General features: G+C 51.5%; 1 protein-coding gene across 1 annotated transcript in view; it reads right to left on the bottom strand.

The window, feature by feature from the left end:
• Positions 1-13,619, bottom strand: part of LOC135179633 (catenin alpha-2) — an 898,848-nt gene extending 885,229 nt beyond the window's left edge. Inside the window, exon 1 of the mRNA XM_064151673.1 lies at positions 13,535-13,619. The gene's annotated coding sequence lies outside the window, so the exon portion shown is untranslated. The remainder of the gene's footprint in view (positions 1-13,534) is intronic.
• Positions 13,620-17,899: the final 4,280 nt, after the last annotated feature.

The following is a 17,899-nucleotide window of genomic DNA, read 5'->3' as shown; positions in this document are numbered from 1 at the left end:
CTGGGCAGCCCATTCCAATGCCAATCACTCTCTCTGACAACAACTTCCTCCTCACATCCAGCCTAGACCTCCCCTGGCACAACTTGAGACTGTGTCCCCTTGGTCTATTGCTGGGTGCCTGGTAGCAGAGCCCAACCCCACCTGGCTACAGCCTCCCTTCAGGTAGTTGTAGACAGCAATGAGGTCTGCCCTGAGCCTCCTCTTCTGCAGGCTGCACACCCTCAGCCTCTCCTCATAGGGTTTGTGTTCCAGGCCTCTCACCAGCTTCATTGCCCTTGCATTCACTAATGTGGTCCCCCTCAAAGGCCACAACCATTGCTGCTACCTGACATCACAAAACTACTTCAGAAATTAAACCAGTGCTGGCTAAAATTTTGCACTACCATTTTACTCCACGACCTAACTTGAAAGCTAAGAGGTCTTTTGGAGTTTCTTTTGATGTTGGAAAAGATTTAGAGACCTGATGAAAGCCATTTGCTCTGCTCTGCACAGGATGGACACAGTTCCTGCATTTAAAATATCAGCAATAAAGCATTTCCAAGTGATTCATTTATAGGTAAAGCTGAACTGCTTAACTGATCAAGCTGCTTCTGCTGTGCTGGATGGGCTTTACTGGAGAATTGCCATGAAGTCAGCTTCAGTGGACTTAAAGAGGAGTGGTTTTTGGTAGTAAATAAAAGAGTGTTAAAGAAATTAAGGTTGATTAGTTGGAGAAAAAGTGGAAATTGATTAATCCATTTCAGAAAAGCTTTAAGTAATTTAAAAGCTTAAGCTAAGCTCCATTTGCAAAAGTCACCTGGGCAACTGGGAGCCTGCCCCAAACCACTGCCACTTTCTGACCATAGGAGTGGATTCAGAACTTCACTTCCACTTCTATTCAGATTGCTTTCTGTTCCTATACTCCTATCTGCCTCGAGTCCAACCTCACACTCACGTTATTAAAACACACAGCTCCACAGAAAGGGGGAGGTACAGAGGAGAAAATGTCACATCACAATTATTGTCAGACCAGCAAAACCAACAGATTGGAGCAGCTATGAAGAACAGCTTTGAAATCCTCTGCTCAGAAAGAGCCCTTGTGTAGAACTGCAAAACCTGCTGACACTACCTTACCTCCCAAACTCTGTGAGATCTTCCTACTGAGACAGGATCCACTTTCTTACTGCAGGAAGAACACTAAGAAGAAGCTGAAGGAACTAAGATTGTTTAGCCTGGAGAAAAAGAAGCTGAAAGGAGACCTTGTGGCTCTCTACAACTCCCTGCCAGGAGATTGGAGCCAGGTGAGGGTTGGTTTCTTCTCCCTAGTAACAAGTGATAGGATGAGAGGAAGCAGCCTGGGCAGGTGTCCTGGTTTAAGACAGCCTGCCCTAATGAGCAAGCCCTCACACAGAGGTTGGGTGGGAGAGAAACACATCTGTGGGTGGAGATAAGGAGAGTTAAAGAACTTCCAGAATGGATCAATGAGGTGCAAACCAGCTAACAAGCCAAGCCAAGCCAGCCAACACAACCAGCAAGGACAGCAGACAAGCCAGCACCCAGCAAAGCAGAAGAGACCAACACCACAAACCAGGAACCATGAAAAAGTCCTCCAGCACTGAACTTCAAGCCACATCATGCTTGGGTTATAAAGCCAGCATGATGCCAGCTTGTTACTGAATCAAAGAGTAGTAGGTGTAAGAGGGGAGCTCTGGAGACCATTAAGTCCAACCCCCTCATCCAAGGCAGAATTCCCTAGGGCAGGTCACACAGGAACACATCCAGGTGAGCCTGCCCTAGGTCTCCATCCCTGTCACAGTAAAGAAGTTTTTCCTCATTTTCAGGTGGGACTTCCTGGGTTCCAGTTTGTAACCTCTACCCCCTGTCTTATCACCAGTGAAAAGAGCCTGGACCCTTCTTCTTGGCATCCACCCTCTCAGACTTTTTCTCTCTAGACTGAGCAGCCCCAAGTCTCTCAGACTTTCCTCATTAGACAGATGTTCTAGTCCCTTCAGCATCCTTATAGCCTCTGCTGGACACTGTATCCCTGTCCCCCTTGAAAAGGGGAACCCAGAACTGAACACAATACTCCAGAGGTGGTCTTAACAGGGCAGAGTAGGAGGAGTGAAGAACCTCCCTCAGCCTGCTCACCAGTATACTCAACAGGCTGTCAGAACTGGTCTCTGACAGCCAGAAAAAGACAGCAGGTTTAGGATGGACATTAGAGAAAGTTCTTCACTGAAAGGGACCTCAAATACTGGAGCAGGCTGCCCAGGGAGGTGGTTGAATCCTCATGCCCTGGCAGTGTTTCAAAGGGGCAGAGATGTGGAGCTGAGGAACCATATTACATTTGGCCACCACAGCCCCAAGCAGCACTACAAGCTGGAGACAGAGTGGCTGGAAAGCAGCCAGGCAGAAAGAGATCTGGGGGTTCTGGTAGATAGTAGCTGAAGATGAGGCAGCAGTGTGCCCAGGTGGGCAGCAGAGCCAGTGGCATCCTGGGCTGGCTCAGGAGCAGTGTGGCCAGTAAGACAAGGGAGGTTCTTCTGCCCTTGTACTCGGCACTGCTCAGGCCACCCCTTGAGTGCTGTGTCCAGTTCTGGGCTCCTCAGTTCAAGAGAGATGTTGAGGTGCTGGAAGGTGTCCAGAGAAGGGCAACAAAGCTGGTGAGGGGCCTGGAACACAAACCCTATGAGGAGAGGCTGAGGGAGCTGGGGGTGTGCAGCCTGCAAAGAGGAGGCTCAGGGCAGAGCTCATTGCTGTCTACAACTGCCTGAAGGGAGGCTGTAGCCAGGTGGGGTTGGGCTCTGCTGCCAGGGACCGAACAAGGGGACACAGTGTCAAGTTGTGCTGGGGCAGATCTAGGCTGGATGTTAGGAGGAAGTTGTTGGCAGAGAGAGTGATTGGCACTGGAATGGGCTGCCCAGGGAGGTGGTGGAGTCACCATGCCTAGAGGTGTTGAAGCAAAGCCTGGCTGAGGCACTTAGTGCCATGGTCTGGTTGACTGGCTAGGGCTGGGTGCTAGGTTGGACTGGCTGAGCTTGGAGGTCTCTTCCAACCTGCTTGATTCTATGATTCCTCAGCAAAGTTAGAGACTGGTTAGACTCTCTGATTGTGAAGGGTTTTTTCCAAATGAAATGATTCTATGATTCAGCTTCCCTTAAGTAAATAATTCACACAATCACAGAATGCCAACACAGAACCCTCCTGACTTGAAGAAGAAGCCTGAGTACTTGGGCAGTCTCTGCAGCAAGGATAAGACTCCTTCTCTGCTGTTCTCAGTCCTGGAATACTAATGCAAGGGGCAATGTGACTGAGAAGCACAGCCAGCTAAAAGATTATTCCCAAGGAAAAAAAAAAAGATCCTTGCTGCCAGAAAATGCTGACTCAGCACAGCTTGGGTACTTCAAAGAGAGGTGAATTTTCTCAACACACCCAAAGAAAAACTGCTGAAAAGCTCTGCTCCTGCTTCCTGTAAAGTCAAAATGCTTTCTCTGAAGGCTCTGGGGAGACCTAAGAGCAGCCTTCCAGTACCTGAAGAGGGCTACAGGGGGGCTGCAGAGGGACTCTTTACACAGGCCTGTAGTGACAGGATGAGGGGCAATGGCTACAAACTAGAGAAGAGAAGGTTGAGATTGGATGTGGGGAACAAGTTCTGCACCATGAGGGTAGTGGAACAGGTTGCCCCATTGAGACCCCATCCCTGGAGATACTCAAGGTGAGGCTTGACAGAACTATGGGCAACCTGATCTAGTTCAGGATGTCACCTCATGAGGTTCAAAAAGACCAAGTGCAGTGTTCTGCATCTGGGTCGAGGCAGCCCCAAGCACAAATGCAGGCTGGGCAGTGAGTGGCTGGAGAGCAGCCCTGAGGAGAGGGACTTGGGGATGCTGCTGGAGGAGAAGCTCAGCAGGAGCCAGCAGTGTGCACTTGCAGCCCAGAAAGCCAAGCAGAGCCTGGGCTGCAGCAGCAGCAGTGTGGCCAGCAGGTGGAGGGAGGGGATTCTCCTCCTCTGCTCTGTTCTGCTGAGACCCCACCTGGAGTCCTGCATCCAGTTCTGGAGCCCCTGGGACAAGAGGGATGTGGATGTGCTGGAGTGTGTCCAGAGCAGGGCCAGGAGGATGCTCAGAGAGCTGCAGCAGCTCTGCTGTGAGCACAGACTGAAAGAGTTGGGGCTGTGCAGGCTGGAGCAGAGGAGGCTCCCAGGTGACCTTCTTGTGGCCTGTCAGCATCTGAAGTGGGATACAAAAAAGCTGGGGAGGGACTTTTTAGGATCTGAGGGCATGCCAGGAGTGGGGGGAATGGAGCAAAGCTGGAGGTGGGGAGAGTCAGGCTGGATGTGATGAGCAAGTTGTTGAGCATGAGAGTGGTGAGAGGCTGGAATGGGTTGCCCAGGGCGGTGGTTGAGGCCCCATGGCTGGAGGTGTTTGAGGCCAGGCTGGATGAGGCTGTGTGCAGCCTGCTCTAGGGTAGGGTGTCCCTGGGCATGGCAGGGGGGTTGGAACTGGCTGCTCCTTGTGGTCCCTTCCAACCCTGACTGATTCTATGATTCTGTTCTATGTCCCTGCTGAGCACAGAGGGGGTTGGACTGGGTGACCTTGGGAGGTCTGATTCAAACCATTCTGTGGTTCTGTCAGGATATGAAATCTGAATCAAAATACATGCATGGGAGCTTGATGGGAGAGTTCTGACAGGTAGAACCTGAGGAATTTTTCTTTGCTGGAAATTTTAAACCTCACCCCCATGTTCCAATCCCAACTAAAACACTCTTCCCCAAATCCCAAGGATTTTCCCTGACAAGATAATCCTGACTTCCAGTCTGCTGTAATGGTAAGTGATGCTCACAACGAGTTCATTTCCTAGAGCACCTGATGTCCCACTTCCAATGCTGCATCCAGTTGTGGTATCTCCATCATAAGAAGGACACAGAGGTGCTGGAGCTGTCCAGGAGGCCCCAAACATGATCCATGGGCTGGAGCACCTCTGTTATGAGGGTAGGCTGAGGGAGCTGGGGGAGTTCAGTCTGTAGAAGATTCCAGAGGGAACCTTAGAGCTGCCTCCCAATACCTGAAGGGATCCTGCAGGAAAGCTTCAGGGGGACTTTTCATACATGTGTCTAGAGACAGGACAAGGGGGAATGGTTTGAAGCTGAGGGAGAGCAGAGTGAGACTGGATTTTAGGAAGAAGTTCTTCAATATGAAGGTGGAGAGACACCAGAACAAGTTGCTTGGGGAGTTTGTGGGTGCCTTCTCCTTGGGTGTGTTCAAGGCCAGGTGGATGAGGCTTTGAGTTGAGAGGTGTCCTTGCCCATGGTGCAATAGATCATCTCTAAGGTTCCTTCCAACCTAAGCATTTCTATGATTCTATGCTTTGTTACATCACTATGGTTTCAACCTCTCCTGCTTTCATAGACTTTCATAGAATCAACCAGGTTGGAAGATACCTCCAAGCTCAGCCAGGCCAACCTAGCACCCAGCCCTGGCCAATCAACCAGACCATGGCACTAAGTGCCTCAGCCAGTGCAGTTGGAAAACTTTCAAGAATGCCTTCTTGTATACAGCCACTGTCTGGAACCAAATATCTTAGCACTCAACAGCCCACATATGATGTTGAGGAGAGCATTTAGGAAACTGAGCTGTAAAGCTTTCAGCCAGAAACCTGAGATCAAGTCATTTACATCCATTGAGTGCTGAGCTTGCCCAACTGGAGACTCAGTACAACAGTGTTTTCAGTCTTTGAGGTGAGGAGAGTCAGACTGGACATCAGGAGGAATTTTTGAGCATGAGAGTGGTGAGAGGCTGGAATGGGTTGCCCAGGGAGGTGGTTGAGGCCCCATCCTTGAAGGCATTTAAGGCCAGGCTGGATGAGGCTGTGGCCAGGCTGATCTAGGCTAGGATGTCCCTGCCCATGGCAGGGGGGGTGGAACTAGATGATCCTTGTGGACCCTTCCAACCTTGACTGATTCTGTGTGATGTTGTGTGAAATTACATCTTAAGTAGTAGGGAGCAGGGGCTGTTTAGCCTGGAGAAGAGAAGGCTCAGGGCAAACCTCTTTGCTGTCTACAGCTACCTGAAAGGAGGTTGTAGCCAGATGGGGGTTGGTCTCTTTTCCCAGGCAACCAGCAACAGAAGGGGACACAGTCTCAAGTTGAGCCAGGGGAAGTGTAGGTTGGATGTTAGGAGGAAGTTGTTGGCAGAGAGAGTGATTGGCATTGGAATGGGCTGCCCAGGGAGGTGGTGGAGTCACTGTGCCTGGAGGTGTTGCAGCCAAGTCTGGCTGGGGCACTTAGTGCCATGGTCTGGTTGATTGGATGGGGCTGGGTGATAGGTTGGACTGGATGAGCTTGGAGGTCTTTGGAGGGCAGAAGGGCTCTGCAGCAGGACCTTGACCGCCTGGACAGATGGGCAGAGTCCAAGGGGATGGCATTCAATAGCTCCAAGTGCAGGGTGCTGCATTTTGGCCACAATAACCCCATGTAGAGATACAGGCTGGGGTGGGAGTGGCTGAGAGCAGCCAGACAGAGAGGGATCTGGGGGTGCTGATTGATACCTGCCTGAACATGAGCCAGCAGTGTGCCCAGGTGGCCAAGAGAGCCAGTGGCATCCTGGCCTGCATCAGGAATGGTGTGGCCAGCAGGAGCAGGGAGGTCATTCTGCCCCTGTACTCTGCACTGGTTAGACCACACCTTGAGTGCTGTGTTCAGTTCTGGGCCCCCCAGTTTAGGAGGGACATTGAGATGCTTGAGCGTGTCCAGAGAAGGGCAACGAGGCTGGGGAGAGGCCTTGAGCACAGCCCTACGAGGAGAGGCTGAGGGAGCTGGGATTGGTTAGCCTGGAGAAGAGGAGGCTCAGGGGAGACCTCATTGCTGTCTGCAACTACCTGAGGGGAGGTTGTGGCCAGGAGGAGGTTGCTCTCTTCTCTCAGGTGGTCAGCACCAGAACGAGAGGACACAGCCTCAGGCTGCACCAGGGGAGATTTAGGCTGGAGGTGAGGAGAAAGTTCTTCACTGAGAGAGTCATTGGACACTGGAATGGGCTGCCCGGGGAGGTGGTGGAGTCGCCGTCCCTGGAGCTGTTCAAGGCAGGACTGGACGTGGCACTTGGTGCCATGGTCTGGCCTTGAGCTCTGTGGTAAAGGGTTGGACTTGATGACCTGTGAGGTCTTTTCCAACCTTGTTGATACTGTCTCTTCCAACCTGCTTGATTTGATGACTCTAAGTGTGCTGCTGTAATTACTAAGGTTAGTGTTACTCTCTGCTTCTGCAAGCCTGCCCCTTCATATCTCCACCTAGGTGTTAAATGATTTATTTATCTCTCTTTGCACTTGATACTTCCTATACCATTTGGTATTATACTTTAGACCCAAGCACATCCTATGTTTCATACCAGCCATGATCAAAGTATGGAGAAAATAAATCAAGAGCTGAGCTTTCCTTAGCCAAGCCTTGAAATATGCTATATTAAAAGCAAAAGCCCACTCTGCTCTGAAACATAATAAATTGTCTGGCTGTGTCATTGTACACTGGAAAAGGAATAAAACAACATCTCCTACTGGCGTGCTCAGACACCATGTAATACCTGGAAGGCATTGTCGTAACGACTACAACTTGGCAACAAAACAGATTACACTAAATGCTGCCATTAGAAGTAAGAGGCCACATAGAACAGGAAGGAAAGTATCAAGGGATGATAAATTCCATACTTTCTGGAATAGTCAGGGTAAAAAATTGATAGGTGATGATGAAGATATCTCCTCAATGGGAAAAAAAGACATAGAAAAGGAAGAGAAGGACTTCACAGAGTCATAGAATCAAGCAGGTTGGAAAAGACCTCCAAGCTCATCCAGTCCAACCTAGCACCCAGCCCTGGCCAAGCAACCAGACCATGGCACTAAGTGCCTCAGCCAGGCTTGGCTTCAACACCTCCAGGTATGGCAACTCCACCACCTCCCTGGGCAGCCCATTCCAATGCCAATCACTCTCTCTGACAACAACTTCCTAACAACATCCAGCCTAGGCCTACCCTGGCACAACTTGAGACTGTGTCCCCTTGTTCTCTTGCTGCTTGCCTGGCAGAAGAGACCAACCCCACCTGGCTACAGCCTCCCTGCAGGCAGTTGCAGACAGCAATGAGCTCTGCCCTGAGCCTCCTCTGCTGCAGGCTGCACACCCCCAGCTCCCTCAGCCTCTCCTCATAGGGTTTGTGTTCCAGGCCCCTCCCCAGCCTTGCTGCCCTTCTCTGGACACCTTCCAGCACCTCAACATCTCTCTGCAATGGAGGAGCCCAGAACTGGACACAGCACTCAAGGGGTGGCCTGAGCAGTGCTGAGCACAGGGGCAGAAGAACCTCCCTTGTCCTGCGGCCCACACTGCTCCTGAGCCAGCCCAGGATACCATTGGCTCTCTTGGCCCCCTGGGCACTGCTGGCTCATGTTCAGCCTACTATCCACCAGCACCCCCAGGTCCCTTTCTTCCTGGCTGCTCTCAGCCACTCTGGCCCCAGCCTGTAGTGCTGCTTGGGGTTGTTGTGGCCAAAGTGCAGAACCCTGCAAGTAACTCATGAGAATGAGGAATTACTTCTGCAGTCCATTGCAAGTGCAGCATTAGAACAGTATTACTTTGTAATGCACAATTTTTGCTCAGCAGGACCAAAGCTGGCCAGAGAAGAGAGTTCTCACAGAAGTGTCCAAGGAGATGAGATTTTGCTCTCAGTGGCATGAATTTTTGGTGATTCTAAAAATAGGAGGGCAATGCCAGTAGTCCCAATGAACACTGAAGTTTCAGCTCTGCTCTGAAGGAGCTAAGGAGAGAGTGTTCATAGCCATAGGTAGAACAACAGCAGCCAGGAGCAAAACAAGCCCTTAAGAGAAATATCTATGCAATAACTAACATGAAGCAAAATTAAGGGCAAGGGAGTTTCTTGAATGGATCTGGGTTTATTCTTGGATACAACTGACACTTCCAACTGGTTAGAATATCACTATGCATGTAAAACCTTCTTCTGTGGCACTTGGTGTGGCATTCCATAACAGGCTGGAGACAAAACTGCACCAGTTCAAGAGGTGAAGAGCTGGTTAGGTGACCTCTCAGAAAGAAAAAGATCAGCTTTCAAGAAGAACACATCACTGTCTAACACATCATGGAGCTCCCTAAAGGTGGAGCTGCTGTCATGAAACCCCACCTCAGTTAGGCTGCAGTCTCCACAATCAAGTGGCATGAAACTGGCACAAGTTATGAACTGATTAAATGCTTCACAAGGGAGGTAAATCAGGTACAGAAAGTGATCAGCAAGGTTTGGTTTATTCAACTTCTGATACCAGAAACAAAACCAACCCACATGGCTACAAAAAGCCACCCATTAAAGTCATAAAGATGCAAGCAAGAAACGTAGGATCAGGGAATTGTTTGGGATAGAAAAGACCTTTAAAGTTGTTGAGTCCAACCATTCTCTAGCTCTGCCAAGGCTGGTGCTAAGCCAGGCACCACACCTACACACCTTTCTTGAACACCTCCAGGCATAAGGATTCAACCACCTCTCTGAGAAGCCTGCTCCAGTGGTTGAGTAGCCTTTCAGTCAAGAAGTGATGCAACTTGTGATCATTTCCTCTCACCCTACCACTTGTTACTTGAGAGAAGAGACCAACCCCCACCTGGCTCCCACCTCCCTTCAGAGAGTGGTAGCGAGCAGTGAGGTCTCCCCTTAGCCTCCTTGTCTCCTGACTAGCCAATCCTACTTCCCTTAGCTGCCACTCACCAGACCTGCTCTCCAGACCCTTCACCAGCTCTGTTGCCCTTCTCTGTGCTTGTCCCTTTCTTTGAAGCTGTGTATTTTAAACACAAGTATGTGTTAGATTGTGCTCCAAGTAGGTAAGAATATTGGAACAGAAAAGTATTTGAATGGAAGGGGAAGTTAAACACATGAGAGAAGTTTCTCATATCTAACCTAAGCCTCCCCTGGTGCAATTTGAGGCCATTTCATCTTGTTCTATGACTTGTTACCAGGGAGAAGACACCAACAACCACCTGTCTCCAACCTCCTACCAGGGAGGTGCAGAGAGCCAGAAGGTCTCCCTTAGGCTCCTTTTCCACAGGTTGAATAACCTCAGTGCCCTCACACAGAATCAGTCCGGGTTGAAAGGGACCACAAGGAGCAGCCAGTTCCAACCCCCCTGCCATGCCCAGGGACACCTTACCCCTAGAGCAGGCTGCACACAGCCTCAGCCAGCCTGGCCTCAAACACCTCCAGCCAGGGGAACTCAACCACCTCCCTGGGCAACCCATTCCAGCCTCTCACCACTCTCATGCTCAACAACTTCCTCCTCATATCCAGCCTGACCCTACCCTTGCTCCATTTCCCCTGGTCCTGTCACTCCCTGATATCCTGAAAAGTCCCTCCCCAGCTTTATTGTATCCCACTTCAGATCCTGGAAGGCCACAAGAAGGTCACTTGGAAGCCTCCTCTACTCCAGCCTGAACAGCCACAACTCTTTCAGCTTGTCCCCATGGCAGAGCTGCTGTAGCCCTCTGAGCATCCTCCTGGTCCTGCTCTGGACACACTCCAGCATCTCCACAGCCCTCTTGTAATGGAGGCTCTCACCTGGATGCAGTACTCCAGGTGGGGTCTCAGCAGAGTGCAGTAGAGGAGGAGAATCCCCTCCCTGGCCCTGCTGGCCACACTTCTGCTGCTGCAGCCCAGGCTCTGCTTGGCTTTCTGGGCTGCAAGTGCACACTGCTGGCTCCTGTTGAGCTTCTCCTCCACCAGCACCCCCAAGTCCATCTCCTCAGGGCTGCTCTCCAGCCACTCACTGCCCAGCCTGCATTTGTGCTTGGGATTGCTTCAACCCAGATGTGAGTCAATAGATTGAAGAACTCTTGTGGAAAGAGAGTCCTGCCAAGGGGCTGCACACCCAGGGAAAACGAGATGAAAACGCAGTGCTGCAGCCCAAGGTTGAGTATTTAAATGGAAGGTATAATGGGATGAGTGGCAGTGAAGAGGTGAGATTTAACCTCCCAAAGCACTCCTGAGACAAGGCATTGGTGTGCTGCATCCAGCTCACGTTTGCACAGAAATGCTGAGAAAAGTGGGTTGGGAAAAAAACAAACTCCAAAATCACAGAAATGGAGTTGTGAGGAAAATGCAAGCAGTGACCAATGTAAAGATTTTTAGCTCAGTCAGGTTTTTTTTCAGCTAAGGAAGGGAGAGATTACTACGTTCCAGCAAAGAAATACCTCATGCTTGGAGTTCTTTGGCACAGCAGTAACCAGGGACTGGAAGCTGAAGCCAAATAACTTAATAAACAGCAGTTTCTCCACCTCTTACTGTCTTCTAATCAAAATCCCTGTTTCTCTGGAAAATCTCTTTCAGCCAACTGCAAAGTTATTGCACTCCAAAAAAAAAAAAAAAGATAACTGGAATAAATCCAACAGACTGTAAGAGTCAAGGGGTCAGAGCAGAAGATCTAATTGCCTTCTCTGGCTTTAAAGCCTTGAGTCTGTTGGCTTCCAGTGGTTCAAAGGCATCGCAGTCACAGCATACACACTCCACACTCAACATTAATATTGAAAGAGCTTTCAGAAATCTGCATAAATTAGGGTTGCATTTCCATGGAAGGGCTCAAGTGACACTGGAGTTTTCCCGGTGAGGCTTTTTGTCCTCACCAGAGCCCACTAATGGAATTACAGCCCTGCTGTACACAAATGAGGTGATGTTTCTGTAAACAAGGATTTACACAATGAAGTGCAAAAGTTCATCCTTGGGAACTGTGCTTTTTCTCCTTGGGAATGAATTCTATTTGACCTGCAGTATGAAACGCCTGCCACAATACCTGGTATCAATCATGGACACTCTGGGTGAAAAGGAGAGCCAGCAGCATTGTAAGAGCCACAAAGCCAGTAGGATCTGTTGTTCCCATTTAAGACCACCCCTGTTTATGCTACTTATCTACCTTGTGCTCCAAAACACGCAGCATCCTCTGCCATCCCGACGAGTTAGCAGGATCAACACTCAACAGGGAATCCGTGCCAAGATAACGTGTACCATATGTGTGCTCATAACATCTGGATTGTCAGAGTGAGCTCTGTTACAGCATCAGCTGCTGTATCTATACGTTTCATGTATCTCTAGACTTCAGAAAGAACAAGGGGTTTCAAACTTCTAACACCACAAAGAGAAGCTTACAAAGGGTGAACTGGTCTGAAGCCCACTAATGCTCAAATAAATGTTCTGCCCCGACACACCTGGCAAAGACAGGACTGCAACCACCAACTGATGGAGCATCACCTTAACAAGAGGCATCGTACCTTTGAGACAAGAGAGCATTCACTCCTCCAACCTGCAGGTCCCCACACTGCATCCCACCGTAAAGCCGTGGAAGTTGCTTCCCTGAGCCCTCAGCGTGCTGATGCTCCCCTAGGCACATGCATCCATCCACAGCGCCAACTCCCAACCGGGCAACACACCAGGGAAGTCTGGCAGCAGCGACACTGCCACCACCATGTCTAAGCAAAACTTCTTCCACTCCAGAAGCCACACAACAAGCCGCTTGGGCTGATGCCTTTCAGGCAGCATCATCCAGGCAGCTCTTCGCCACCCCCGGCGCGCTCCATGCAAAGACAAAGCCGTGTTTTAAACTTTCATTCTTTGCCACCCCAGAAAAATCCTTTGACAGGAGCTGGCAGCTTTCACCTTGGATTCTGGATGGGATACAAAGTGGGTGGTTGGAAAGGTCTCAGACCTTGGAAGAGGCCTAGAGGGAAGGGATGGAGGAAGCTGGTTGCTGCCGCCCCTTCCCCAGCACAGCAACCAGTGCCCCTTTCCCCTCCGGCTGCCAGCTGAGACAATCGGAGCAGCAGCAGGAGCAGCGCCTGCTCATCACAGACACTCGGGAGGGATAAAAGGGAGGCAGGAACCTCTGATGCCTGAAGAAAGGAGAATTAAAAAAAAAGAAAGAGAAGAAAAAAAAAAAGGGAAAGGACTTAAAAATAATAGGGAGGTAGGTTTCACCTCGGTGTGACGCTGGGTAAATAGCTGAATAAGTGAAACAACGCACCTCTGACCCTTCCTTTTCTGCCCTAAATACAATCCCCCTCTGCCCAGAACACACACACCACAAAATGACCATTAATTCCAATCCATTCCTTGGAGGAAGGGGGATTATGTCTCTCTGTGACCGACTCTGCCTCTCTCTCTCTCTGCCTCTTCCACTGGGCAAGAATTCAAATTGCATTAAAAAGCCAAAAAAAAAAACCAAACCCCAACCACCACACACACACACACAAAAAAAAAAGGGCAGGGTTGTTATTTCTGGTGAGTGTGAGATGTGGGCACGGGGAGCAGGAGTCGGGGGATGGGGAGGAGTGGAGAAAGGTGGCTAAGGAGAGAAGAAAGGGAAGGAGGACGAGGAAGCACAGGGAAGGATGAGGGGAAGGCGAGATAAGGAGGAAGGAGGATGAGGAAAGAAGGATGAAAGGAAGGAGCGCCGGGAGAGGGGGGGTGGGGGAAACGGATGAAAGGGAGGAAGGGATGAGGGAAGAAAGGAGGATGCTTTGCCCTGGCCTCACCTCGGCTCGGTGGGTGGGGGTGGGAGAATCGCTCGCCGCCGCCGCCGCCGCCTCCTCCGCCTCCTCCTCCTCCTCAGCAGCACTGGTTCCTGATGGGCTGGGTGCGCGGTGCGGCTCGGTTCGGCTCCTCGCACAGCGCCCGGCCCCCGCCTCTCGCTCGGCTGCCGCTGCCGGCCCGAGCCCCGCTCACTCGGCTCTGAGCGACCCGGGAGGTGCCGCCGCTGCCGCCGCCGGCCTCGCCGCGGCAGCCACTAGGGGAGAAGGCAGCGCGCCTGCGCCCCCGCCGCCGGGAGCTGCCGCCCAGGGGGTTGCCGGCGCGGGGGGAGGCCTTGCTGCCGCTGTCGGTCCGGGCTGAGCGGGTCCCCAGGCCGGCTGCGGGCCGCCTCAGTGCGCAGTTGCTGTGAGTATGGAAACGGCGTTACCAAGCGGGCGGGTGAAGGAGGAAGGGTGGAGGGAGGGAAGGAGGAGAGCGAGAGGGGGCGGCGCGGCGGAGGAGGCAAGAGGCTGGGGGTGTGAGGGGAGGGGAGCGGGGCTTGCGGGAGGCGCCCGAGGGGCCGCCGGGGAGAAGGCGGCGGCGGCGGCGACTGCTGCTGCCGCCTGGGCCGGCAGAGGCGGGGGAAAGGCAGCCGCGGCAGGTGGGGAGCTAGGGTGAGGCTACCGCTGGGCTGTACTGGCGGGGCTGGGCTGGGAGTCCACCGCAGTCCGGCGTCCTGGGAAGCGGAACCGGGAGAGACCGGCGCGGCCCGGCCCGGCGGCGGGGCCAGGTGCGGTTCAGTGGCCGCGGCGTGTCCGTACCGCGCAGGGAGTACCGCGGCGGAGGCTGAGGTGCAGCCGCGGAAGGGTTGTGCCTGCCTGGCCCCGGGGCCTTCGGCACCGCTGCCCGGCCGCCAAGTGTCGGCGTTGGACGATGTGGCAGGAGGGGCTGGCGAACAAAGAGCTGGGGGGCTCGGAGGGTTTGTCCGCCTGCTGAGCTGCGATGCTTCAGCCGCGGAAAGAACCGCTCTGAGTGTGCCGCCGGGACCGGCTGCGAGAACTTCGCTTCTCCCGTGTGTGCTCTTCAGCTGCGGGAACTTGGCTTGCGCCTCTCTCGCTCCCTGGCTGTGATGGAGCCCTGCGTGGTTAGCTCCAGCTGTCAGGTTTGCTCTGCAAAGCCCTGCGCTTCGCTGTGCTTGTGCCGCTTACGCTGCAGCACCTTCTCCTGCTGCTTGTGTGGGCTGCAATACGCCGCCGCGATCCTGCTCCAGCAGGGCTGAGCCTGTAAGCCCCAGTGGCAGAGGATCCCTGTGGAGCAGGTGTCGCTGGAAGGGGCTTTTCCAGTTAGAGGCGATGTGAATCCTACTGACGTGCTTCCCGTGCATCCTTTGCATTTGTGGCATCCATCTGCTTCCCCAGCTTCTGCCTAAATTCCCAGGCAACGAGGAGGGAAGAGAGATGAGTCCTTCCACACTTTTACCTTTCCCTGCGTGCTTTAGGCTTGGGGGGAACTTCCCAAAACAATTTCCTTGGATCTGGCTGTCAGGGAATGATGTTAGCAGTACAAATATCTCTCAGGCTTCGAGTAAAAGCAGGAGTTGCCAGTCTTCCCTTTTTCTCTTCTCTGCTTCTCTCTTTCCCTATCCCTAGTCTGAGAAAGATGCAGTCAGGATCTATATATTTATATATTTACAATTATTAAGTGTAGGAATAGAAGAAGGGGAAGAGAAGTGAATTGGCACCATAATGTCCTTTATCAAGGCACAGTGACAGAGTCTGGGCAGAGTTTTGAAGCAGGAAAAAAATAAACCCAAACTTAGGCAAACCCTCATTTAAATATGATCAAATTCCTCCTGACACATACTTGGTACAGCCACATAACAGATGTATCACAGTATCACCAAGGTTGGAAGAGACCTCACAGATCATCAAGTCCAACCCTTTACCACAGAGCTCAAGGCCAGACCATGGCACCAAGTGCCACGTCCAGTCCTGCCTTGAACAGCTCCAGGGACGGCGACTCCACCACCTCCCCGGGCAGCCCATTCCAGTGTCCAATGACTCTCTCAGGGAAGAACTTTCTCCTCACCTCCAGCCTAAATTTCCCCTGGCACAGCCTGAGGCTGTGTCTTCTTGTTCTGGTGCTGGCCACCTGAGAGAAGAGAGCAACCTCCTCCTGGTCACAACCACCCCTCAGGTAGTTGTAGACAGCAATGAGGTCTCCCCTGAGCCTCCTCTTCTCCAGGCTAACCAATCCCAGCTCCCTCAGCCTCTCCTCATAGGTACACAGAAATGCCTTGAGTTATTTCAACCTCACAGCATCACTTAGGACTGACCCGTTCTGTGTGTGGAAACAGATCATGCTAGGCTGGCCTGGAGACATGTGAATTATTGCTGTAAGGCAAATCAGGCGTTTAGATTGAGGCTTTAATAGGTTTTCAGGTTGCATCAGATTACTTTGCTAGAGCTGTCTTTGCCATCCTTCTTCTTTCATCCAGTAATAAAGGTTGGAAAAGACCTCTAAGATCATTGAGTCCAGTGGAGCTGGTTGATAGTTGGAAGCTTTTACCTGCAGACCTTGCCTTCATTTCTGTGCTCTATACCTTTTGAATTGCTAGTTCTAGGTAGGGAGGATGCCTTTGTTGTAACTGCTTAGTCCATTGCCAGCACCAGAACAAGAGGACACAGCCTCAGGCTGCGCCAGGGGAAATTTAGGCTGGAGGTGAGGAGAAAGTTCTTCCCTGAGAGAGTCATTGGACACTGGAATGGGCTGCCCTGGGAGGTGGTGGAGTCGCCGTCCCTGGAGCTGTTCAAGGCAGGATTGGACGTGGCACTTGGTGCCATGGTCTGGCCTTGAGCTCTGTGGTAAAGGGTTGGACTTGATGATCTGTGAGGTCTCTTCCAACCCTGATAATACTGTGATACTATGAAATTTGCCAGAGACAAGCATGATTCCCCGACAAAACATAGTCTTTTGCCTACTCCTTTATCACAGCACCTCACAGTATTAATTGAATGTCAGCTCAGTGTTTCTCTCCAGACATTTGACTAAAAGGAGCATGAGCAATCGTGTACCTACAAGAACCACAACTAGTAAATAAGCCTGCTTCTGAAAAATGATGCAACTTCTGCCCTTCACCAGGAGCCTAAGCTGCAAATACATCCCTTGTAAACTCAAACCAAAGGGCTCATTCAACCAGCTGTGCATGCTTCTCTTCAAAGTCTGTCCATTTAAGAAACAAATCAGATTACTTACCTGGCCTAGATTGCTTTTATCTAAGACAGAAGACATGGATTGCTGGGCTGCTGCTAAAAGGTCTGCCAGAACGAGATGAATCTGAAAATCTGCAGGAGCTGCAGGAACTTCTTTTTCTTATGGTCCTGAAAAAGAGCTCTTGTCCAGTCTTTAGGCATTTCCTTCTTTGTGTTAGATTATTAACCCATTTTTGAGACTTACCCTTCTTTTTATCACTGTTAACTGTCTCCAAGAAAAGGGAGAAAACTTAATTTGTAACTCTTTACTAAAACCAGAGATAAGCTGCTAAAGGGCTCTGTAGCTCTTCCAAACCGACAGAGGCCGACTGACAGCTCCTCAATATCAGCCCAGGGTGGGGAGGGCTGAGACTGGGAGCAGCCTTGCAGAAAAGGACTTGAGGCTGCTGGTGGATGAGAAGCTGGACGTGAGCCAGCAATGGGCACTGGCAGCCCAGAGGCAGCGTGGGCTGCATTCCAAGGAGCATGGCCAGCAGATGCAGAGAGGTGATTCTGCCACTCTGCTCCAGGGAGACCTCACTGCAGTGCTGTGTCCAGCTGTGGGACCTCCAATGCAAGAGAGGCACAAACCTGCTGCAGCAGGTCCAGAGGAGGGTCATAGATGTGATGGAAGGATTGGAGAACCTCTCTTATGAAGACAGGCTGAGAGGGTTTGGATTGTTTAGCCTGAGGAGAAGAAGGCTCCAGGGAGACCTTAGAGCTACATTTTGTTATCCAAAGGGGACCTACAGCAAGGCTGGGGGGAGGGACTGTTTAAAAGGGCTTGTGGTGATAGAGTGAGGAGCAGTGGTTTGAAGCTGGACCAGGGGAAATTCAGGCTGAACATCAGGAGAAAGCTCTTCATAATGAGGGTGGTGAAATACTGGAACAGGTTGCCCAGGGGTGTGGTTGAGGCCCCATCCCTGGAGATCACAGTATCACAGATACCCAAGGTGAGGCTTGATCTGGCCCTGTTCTAGTTGGAGGTGCCCTTGCTGACTGCAGGAGGATTGGGCAAGATGACCTTCAAGTGTCACTTCCAACCTGCTGCAGTCTGAATCTGAAACTTGGAACTGCCTTGGTCTCACCCAGAGCCAACATTCAGCTATGTAGCAAAGAGGCATCACCAAAGCAGCAGAA

The sequence above is a fragment of the Pogoniulus pusillus genome, chromosome 11, assembly GCF_015220805.1.
Source record: "Pogoniulus pusillus isolate bPogPus1 chromosome 11, bPogPus1.pri, whole genome shotgun sequence".
Lineage (NCBI taxonomy): Eukaryota > Metazoa > Chordata > Aves > Piciformes > Lybiidae > Pogoniulus > Pogoniulus pusillus.
The sequence above is the reverse complement of the archived record's forward strand: the minus strand, read 5'-3'. Positions and strand labels throughout refer to the sequence as shown.